The sequence below is a fragment of the Pteronotus mesoamericanus genome, unplaced genomic scaffold, assembly GCF_021234165.1.
Source record: "Pteronotus mesoamericanus isolate MK-2021 breed Mesoamerican mustached bat unplaced genomic scaffold, CSHL_Meso_final contig_25, whole genome shotgun sequence".
Lineage (NCBI taxonomy): Eukaryota > Metazoa > Chordata > Mammalia > Chiroptera > Mormoopidae > Pteronotus > Pteronotus mesoamericanus.
The window spans coordinates 21,961,534-21,968,519 of record NW_026555105.1 but is presented as its reverse complement, the minus strand read 5'-3'; positions in this window follow the sequence as shown (position 1 = coordinate 21,968,519).

The following is a 6,986-nucleotide window of genomic DNA, read 5'->3' as shown; positions in this document are numbered from 1 at the left end:
GCAGGTGCAGAAAGCAAACAGATGAACCCAACTAGCACTGAAGGGGGGTCACAACCAAAGTTCTCGCCAAGCCGGAAACTTTGTGCACACATCCGGTCCTCACAAACATTGTTCAGAACATAGGGGCCCAGGGCTTTGCACTTGTCGGGGCACCTAGATCTCACCTAATCAGACCCTGCCCACTAGGAATTCCTTTATACCTTCCCATTCCTTACCTTCAATGGCTGACTTTTAAGAATGTTCATTCAAGACTCTCAAATTAGCCCTGGCTGGTATGCCTCAGTTTGTTGAATGATTGTCACATAAACCAAAAGATCTCAGGTTTGATTCCTGGTCAGGGCACATACTCAGGTGGCAGGTGGAGTCCCGGTCTGGCGTGTTCCAGTAGGCAGCCACTTGATGCTTCTCTCTATTCCTCTCTCTGTGTTTCTCACTCTCTCATGCTTTCTCTCTTTCTAAAGGCTATGAGAAAAATGTCCTCAGGTGAGGATAAAAAAAAAAAAAGACTGCCAAATTGGAATGAACAAATATGTATAGCTTTTCCTTAGTATTACCTAATAAATAGGCTTCCCGTCTTTCTTCTGGGGTGTGAAAGGAGATTGATCTGAGCTCCGTTTCTGCTCTTTTGGTTGGGCAGCGGCACAATACACATATTTTTAATGAAATTGTGTTGCCTCAGACTTCCACTTTTCTGTGAGCATCAGACATGGAACTGGCTGACTTTGTTGGCTAAAATAAATAAGGGTTTTTTTCTTTTAGGCAAGACCGAATTGTTCAATGGCATCTTAGGAAGTACCTGAATTCACTTTGCCCAGAGACTCACTGAATGTATGGCCGCTAACGGAGTAATTCCCTGAGAAAGAAATCCAAAAAACATTTGAGAGCCGACTACACTTTATACAATGGAGAAAACTGACAACTAAACCAATAGAAGAGAATGAGACACGATCTCACCATGAATTCTACCCCCACTCAGGGACATACAATTGTGAGGAAACTCAGAACTCCCCGCTTCTCTTTGAGGACTGAGACTTAAATGTAATGTCTACCTCCCTAATTTTTAAAGTTCACCTCAGGAATGAGCCCCCAAAACAAGTAGAACGGAAAGCCAGTGGGGCTTGAATCCACAGGGCCCACAGCACTACCGCCAACAAGGAAGCAGCTCTCCAGTGAGTGTGAGGACTCCATCTATGCCCATGGGGCTCAGCACAGAGGCAGCAGAACGATGCCCATCTTGTAGTCTTTCCCTTAAAGAGGCCTCATTGCTTTTCTTAAAAACTGCAGTCTGAGGGTCAGGCTCCTAATTTAACCCACATCTAAAGGCCAACAGTCCTGTCCAGACACCAGGGAGCTGAGCGGTGTCATCTGCACATCCTCCCTCCACCGCACGGCCGGGTCCTGGTGTCCCCTTAAAGGAGCCTGTGCCCACGTCTGGCAGCCTGGGCCCTGTGGCTGCCGTGCAGGGGACGTAGTCACTGATTGCCTGGCTCTGGTGGCCATGGGGCTTCTGTTAGTGGGTCGCAAAGGATGGTAGAGAACAAACAGCACCATCTACAATAATCACATAGACAGCAGTCAGCATCACCCATCCCCCAGTCCTGCTCTGAGAAGGCCCACGTGAATACTTCAGAAGCTCTGCCTGAAGAACCAGCTGCCAATCGCCCTGCAGTTAGGTGCATACAGAGATCCTCGCCTTGGGACACGAACGTGTCACTGCCGTGACTTGGATCCAGGAAGAACAGACAAGGCAGTTTGGACAATGACAAGTTTGGAGAGATGACAAGTACTAGAACACGACTGAGTTTTAAGATTCATCGTGTACAAGAGACCACATCACCAAAGTTGGAAGAGGTGCCTCTCTTACCTAGTGCACGGAAACCAATGCAGAGAGTGAAGGAGAATGGAGAACTAAAGGAATTAGTACCAAATAAAAGCGTAAAATAAAACTCCAGAAATACACCTGACTAAAGGGGAGATAAGTGATTTGCCTGATAGAGATTTTAAAATGCTCATAAAGATGATGCTCACCTGCCCACGTGAGCAATGCTGTACAATGTGATAATGTCAACACCGAGCTGGAAAATATGAGAAAGGACAAAACAGAAATCACAGAAGTGAAGAATACAATCGCTGAGCTGAAAAAAAAATCCATAGAAGGGGTTCACAGCAGATAGATGAAGCAGGAGAAAGGATCAGGAGACTCAGAGATTGGTCAGTGAAAGTCTTCCAAGCAGAGGTTTGGCTCAGCCAGTATGGAGAGTCTTAAAAATATTAATAGAACAACTGAAGGGCCCAGCGATTCCACCTGTGGCTGTACATCGAAAGGAGCAGTGAAATCACTGCGTTGACGAGAAATCTGCCCCTGCCCATGTTTATTGCACTATTACTTACAATACGCAAGTGAACTAAGTAACACAGCTGACCATCAGTGGATGACTGCATATATCTAATGGAATATTACTCATTCATAAAGAGAAGAAATATTTCCTTGGCAATAACATAAACGGAGCGTAAGGACCTTATGCTAATGAAATAAGTCAGACAAAAGAAAGACAAACACTGTATGTTTTCACATACAAAGGTGGACCCCCCAAAACAAAAATTTTCTTAAGGAGGGGGTTCCCTTACACTACAGGCTTCCCTCACGACGTGAGTATTCTAGGAACCCATGTGTATGAGCGTATCAGTTGGCATTGTTGTGAGAGGCTGTGTCCAGCGTCAGTGAATTTTTTTAGGACTCTTTCAACGTGTTTCCCCATTTCACGGTGGGTGATTTACACGAACAACACAGGCAATAAAATTTTGTTTTCTGTTGGGCAAAAATGTGGCAGAAATGGTTGTTCTGCTACAGACAGCTTATAAGGAAGCTGCTCGGAGTAAAACACAAGTTTACAAATAGTTTTCTCATTTTAAACAAGCCACACTGTCGATTGATGATCAGCCTCTTTCCTGGCATCCTTCAACCAGCTGAACTGAAGAAAACGTGGTAAGAATTCATCACGCCATCATGGACAGCCAACGCTGGACTATTGACGAACTTGCAGAGTTGACTGGAGTGGGAATTGTATGTGAAGATTTGGGCATGAGAGTAGCTGCATCACAATTTGTGTCTCGCTTGCTCACGCCCAAACAAAGAGACAACCACTTGGCTACATGCTGGGCTTTGAAGGAGCAGTTGGAGGCCGACCCTGATTTTTTTGCCAAAGCCGCAACTGGAGGTGCATCTTTGTGCTACCGTCAAGACCCCAAAATGAAACAGCAAGCTGCAAGTAGCCACGGGGAAACTGCTACGTCCCCCGGACCCAAATAAGCAGGACAAGTGAAGTCAAACGTGAAAACAATGCACGTCTGTTTCTTTGATGGGAGACAGATTGTCCACTCAAGGACAAAGGTCAACCAAAGTTTTTACCTGGAAGTTTTGAGAAGGTTGAGTCACAATTTGTGGACAAAACATCCTAAGTCATGGTGAAGAGGTGACCGGCTCTTCCACCCGGAGAACCCACCTGCCCACATCGCACAGCGTGGTCAGCTGTTTTTGACCAAAAATGGCATGACCCCCATGCCCTCCCCTCCTTTTTCACCCGACCTTGCCCCAAGCGACATTCTTTGTTGTTTCCCCGGATGAAAGAAGTCCTCAAAGGGAAACGCTCTGCAAACGTGGAAGAGGTGAAACAAAAAATGGCAGCAGCACTAAAGGCGTCAGTATCCGTGAGTTCAAAACCTGTGTGAGTGGAAAAGCAGCTCGATAGGTGTATTGCATCATATGGAGAGTAGTCTGAAGCTGACTGAGGTTAAAACGTGGAAGAATAGGTACACAATTTTTAAGAACAAATTCTAAATTCACATATACAATGAAGAGATTGGTGGTTCCAGACACAGGGTGAGGCATTGGGAGAACAGGCGAAAGTGGTCAAATGTACAAACTCCGGTCGTGAGATAAATAGTTTGAGGAGGTAACGTACAACAGGGTGACTGCCCTTAACACTAGTGCATTGCGTATTTGAAAGTTGCTAAAGAGTAAATAGTAAAAGTTTTCATCAAGAAAAAATTGACTACGTGAAGTGATAGATTTAACAAAACTTATTGTGGCAATCATTTTGGAATAGTAAAAACATATGTCACATCTTTATTTTGTACTCTAAAACGAACGTGCAATGTTATATTCAATTATATCTCAATAAAACAGAGCAAAAGAACTAACCCTATTTCATTGAAAGGATTGTTCTTTCCGTGTTTTGGTATTAAAGCTTTTTATTCTGTAATGAAATGAGAGTGAGAGCTGATAATAGTGACGTGTTTTGAGCCTGAAGTAGTAAAAGATTATCTTGCCAAAATAAGACTGACCGTCTGCACTAGTGTTTCAGACTGACCTGGGCCAATGTTCCCATGCACAGTTCGGGTGCATGGGGTAAATCTCAGCAGCCTCCAATAGCTGACATAGAAAAGGCTCTGGATTTCATCCCCACAGCTTTACCACCAACTCATATATTCCAGCGAGAGAGAAACTCAGTCCACATGCTGTCACACACACAAGTGTCAGCGAACAGATGCAAATCAGAGTGAGTTCTGTGACTTCCAGGAAGTTCAGTTTGTCTACTCCATTCCAGTGTTTCTTTCTTTTTACCTTTAGAGCACTTTTCAGTGTACCGTTCAGTACAATTAATTATATTCACAGAATTGAGAAATAGAGGGCAGAAACTTGTTCATCTTGCAAAAATGAAACTCAATAACCATAAATGATTCCTATTTCCTCTTCCCTCCACTCCCTGGTAACTATGATTCTCGTTTCAGTGTCTATCAGTATGCCTCTTCTTGAGACCTTGTGCAAGTAGAACCATATGGTATTTGTCCGCTGTGTCTCCCTTATTTCCCTTAGTGTCATGTCCTCATGGTTCGTCCATGTTGGGATGAGCGATGGAATGGTCAAAGCGGAGAAGATATATTAAGACGGCTTTCATCCCATTCAGCATCTCATCCATCCATCCATCCATCCCACCATCCCTCCACCCAAACACAGAGTCACACTCTCACTCATCATACCTTTACTTACACATGCATCTGTTAACCAATAGCTACATCCTCCTCTGTGCCGGGTCCTGGCAGAGCTCCCAGCCTCCCACGGTGGACTTCCCACAGAATTGTCTGCTTTCTCTGGGCTGTGGCAGTTCATCCTGAAGTAGCAGCATCCCGTCTTCACTCGCCTCGGACTTTGGTGACTCGTCCCTGCCACGTGCAGAGGTTCTACCCACAGGGTATGCACGCGCCTGTCCGGAGAAGAGCCATAAATGCAAGGAAGCTGAGCAACTCACGTCCATGCAGAAGAGCAATGAAACCTACAGCCTGGAAAGCTTGCAGGGGGTGAATGGGTCATGGCAGGGGTGCGAGCTGGTGCTCATCTGTATGGTGCTGCATGAGGCACAGCCTTCCATCCAGTCAAAGTCATTCTCTCCCTGGCAGCCAGCCACACCATCTCCAGAAACACCGGGAGACAAGGTGAGCTCACCGTCAGTTCTGTGAGCCGCAGGGGCCCCTCTGTCTCCTGAGGGGTGTGAGTATTGACACTCACAGAGCCCCATTTGATGTCTTCTTCTTCCCATTGATATTGAGGTCCAGAAACACCCGGCCTCATCTTTGTGGCTTTTCTCCTGGCCTTTAAATCTGATCGTAATAAGCTTCACAGTCGACTAATCTGCAGATTGTGGAAGTTCTAACAGGTGGCTATGTGCAGGCCTTATCCTTAAGAAGGAGGCCAGGCCATTGTCATGGTCTCCCCAGAAAAGTTCAGGGCACACCCACAATGTCACGAAGGTCATGAGGCTAATTCAGTCTCAAGAGAAGGTTGTGAACGCTTTTCTCCAGATGTTTCTTGTGATTCTCACAGCCTTCCAACACAGTGCCCTGAAGTTTTCAAGTTCAGTTCCTTGGGACCTGAAGGGCAGTGTCCAAGGTATGGAGGAGGGATAAAGGCTCCCAGCTTTGAGACCCAAACTGAAAACTGTCTGCCTATAAATGGCCATGTATTTCAGACTTCTCATGAAGAAAGTATTGTCAAAATCACCTAATAGAACCTATCGGAGGGACGTGGAGGAACTGACTCGTAGCCAAGATAAATGTGGGTATGGAAGGTAATTCAGAATTCAGAAAGAAGTCTGGCGGGAAGTTAGTAGAGGTTTCATTTAGGACCTGCACTGTGAACGCAGGCCAAGGAGTGTGCAGGCCACATAGTGGAAACCCAATAAATATTTGTGGATTTAATACATGAATGAATGAATGAAAGAGTGAGTGATTTTCCCTGCAGCTTCTGCCTCCCCTGTAGAACACTGCCTCCTGCCTTTTGTGAGGGGCTCCATTTGAGAGAAGGTGCAAGCACCTGCAGATCACCATGACGCCTGCCTTTCACTCTGCGGGCCCCACCTAGCACCACGAATGTGCTCCCTCCACACTCCCTCCTGACTTTCCTTCTCTCTGATAGTTCGATCGAAGGTGAGCTCTGCTCAAGAGGATTCAGGGATGTGCACTGAGCCTCAACCTGGCCCCGCTCCACCCAAAGGATAACCAAGCAGACCATGAGAACATGTTTCCGACCGCCCCTCATCATTAACAACCCTTAAAAATCAGAGCAGATTTTCCCCTGTCCAGAGCTTTTGCAAGTATGATTTTATTTTTACACGTAGGAATTTGAAATTAGTCAAATACACATCTTTCTGGTCTGAAATGTACAAAGAATAATACAAAACCTACAGGGGCCGTCTTTTCACAATATTAACATTTTATATTTTTGTACATACGCATAAATCCTTAAGGAATATTTAATATTCCTTTGTAATTGTAATTCTTATATGAATGCTATTATACTGTACCTGACATTCTGAAACTTTATTATGCTTAACAGAGTTTGAGTGATTTATTGTTGTTGATATACATAGCTTTATGTTTTTCTCATTCCACTGCTCTATTGTTTTGTATTATAAGACTAGGCCACCATT